Raw genomic sequence first — 2,457 nt, 5'->3', positions numbered from 1 at the left:
GGGAGGGCAGTTTTCAAAGATGGAGCTGCTACAGGGACTCTAAACTGAATCACGAGGCTGACGTGGCCGCCCTTGGACTGTTCCCGCAGCTACCCTTCCCCTTGGCTAACTTGAGCAGGGCTGCAGGCCTGTTTGTGAGGCTGCTGTAAAAACAAGCAGAACATCAAGGGCATGGATTTTAACACATCTCATGTGGCTTGTAGGTAATTGGACTTGCAAAACGACATTTAATAAATAATTCTTATGTGGGCACTTTCTGCAAGAAGGGGGTGAAAGGGAGCCCTGCCTGCAGGGGATTGGGCCCGGAATTTGGGCGGTCTGAATTTGTGTAATTATCACCTGGAGAAAGGTGTTGCATCTTAGTCCAGTTATAGATGAATGGGAGCTGCCTTATCTGCCTGGCACTCAGCCCCGATGAGATCCTGTAGGGCCCGTGGTGGGCATCCGTGGACAGCTGGGCTGTGGTGAGGGAGGGCAAGGACCAACGATGTGTGTGCGAGCAGAGCCTCCCAGAAGGATTCCCTGGACAGGCCAGGAAAGGTCGCTTCTTACTTGGCCGGAGGGAACATTTTTTTCTTTGGGTTCAAAATGGTCACGTCTCCTTCATTAAGTTTGAGGTTGCTGAGTGAAGGTCCACATCTTCGCAGCTCTTGACCAAGAATGTGTGGCCAAGGGGACCAGGCAGTGAACTGTGACTTTCTGAAGGGTCCAGACTGTTACCCTTTAGGTGGCGAGGTCACTTTTCAGGAGAGGCTCCCCCACGCTGATGTTATCCAGATGTTTGTCCTCTTCGCTCGATTGGCTGTCTGTGTCTCATCATCCTGCCCTTTCAGTGAAATTGAGATAAAAGTCTGCTTAGAGACTAGGCATGTTAGAAGAACTCAGCAATAGGAAGTGATTGACTATCTGGGCCTCATATTAATCTTTTTGATCACCTTTACTGCTCGTGACTTGCATCAATGCTTTTTTCCTGTGCAAACCCAAAACTGAAATAAAAAGTTCAAGCATCTTGCACAAAAATTTACTTTTAATGGTGCAATAGTTTGTAATTATCTCTGTAGGACTTTATGGCTTTCAAATCACTTTTTATTTGTATTACCTCACTTATTTATTATTTTTAAAAATATTTTCTAATTTGTTTCTGAGAGAGACACAGAGAGTGAGCAGGGGAGGGGCAGAGAGAGAGAGGGAGACACAGAATCTGAAGCAGGTTCCAGGCTTTGAGCTGTCAGCACAGAGCCCTACATGGGGCTTGAACTCACAAACGGCAAGATCATGACCTGGGTGAGATCATGACCTGAGTGGAAGTACAATGCAAAACCAACTGAGCCACCCAGGTGCCCCTTGTATTACTTATTTAATTAAATTAAATGTATTTAATTTTACATTTGAGGGAAGGGAGGCCCAAAGAGATTAATAAATCTTAATTCGGGCTCCTTAAATCCAGATCTTTTGTATATTCTTTTCACCAAATGTACCTTAGTGCCTACTCTTGTGTTTTTGCCCATATAAAAATGGGAAAGGAGGAAAAAGCAAGCAGCTGGACAAGAAACTTATTAAAAGAAAGTAACTTTTTTCACAGTTCACCAGTGGATCTTTCCAGTATGTTATTGGGAGATCTTTTGCCTTAGATTGGTGAGAAAACTAGGGCTCTGCAAAATACCTCCATTAAGGCAGGTACATCAGTGTGGGCTCTGGTCCTCGCCCCTGGGAAGGAACAACCAACGTTTCACAAAGTGAAGACGCCCACCTCTCAGCCAGTTGTAAAGAGTCAGTGGACCGGACCGGGGGCAGGACGGATTCGCCTCCCCAGGCTCGGCAAGACTTTCTATTCTATCAGCATTTTAAAAGCCGGAATACCGGCCTCCCCCTTTGGCCTTTGGAAGGAATTTATCCCCGGTTGTCGTGAGGAGCGCGGGGAGGGAAGAGCGCTATGCGTTCCGAGGACCCCCCCCCGCTTAGGGCCAACTTGCACTGGAGCTGCTTCTGCGCCCGAGCTGGGGTTTGAGTAAGAGTGCTCGCCCGGGTTACGCTGAGTAAGCCGCCTTGTCTGCGTTTCCAGTGCAAAGGTAAGGGGTGGAGGCCAATTCCACTTTCTTCAAAAGGCCCTGCTCTTGGGCTTGTGAGGTTGCCGATGGCTGGTGAAACTGGTCCTTCCAGCCACAAGGACCAAGAGCCACGTTACTCTCCCCGCAAAAGTAACGTACAAAACCAGAGCAGCTTCAACATCCTTAGTTCTTGGCAGGTCAGACCCCAAAGCAAGGAAAGTGAAATGGGCGCCAAAAACTGTAACCCAAAGATCCAGGGGTATTTCTTTGACCGTATGTGCATTTCTTATTTCTGTGCAGTTGCAGCGCGCGCCGAGATGAGCCCTGTTTCTTTAGTTGCACACGTATTTCACAGGCGCAGCCGGTCCGGGTCACGTTTGCCCACGGCGCCCCTCGGCCCTGCCTGCTC

The 2,457-nt window shown here is 48.5% G+C and overlaps 1 protein-coding gene across 2 annotated transcripts in view; it reads left to right on the top strand.

Annotated features, from left to right (window-relative positions):
- TNFAIP8 (TNF alpha induced protein 8) overlaps nucleotides 1-2,457 on the top strand; it is a 130,077-nt gene that overhangs the window by 88,617 nt on the left and 39,003 nt on the right. The window lies entirely within an intron of this gene.

The sequence above is a fragment of the Crocuta crocuta genome, unplaced genomic scaffold (genome assembly GCF_008692635.1).
Source record: "Crocuta crocuta isolate KB4526 unplaced genomic scaffold, BGI_CrCroc_1.0 scaffold218, whole genome shotgun sequence".
NCBI lineage: Eukaryota > Metazoa > Chordata > Mammalia > Carnivora > Hyaenidae > Crocuta > Crocuta crocuta.
The sequence above is the reverse complement of the archived record's forward strand: the minus strand, read 5'-3'. Positions and strand labels throughout refer to the sequence as shown.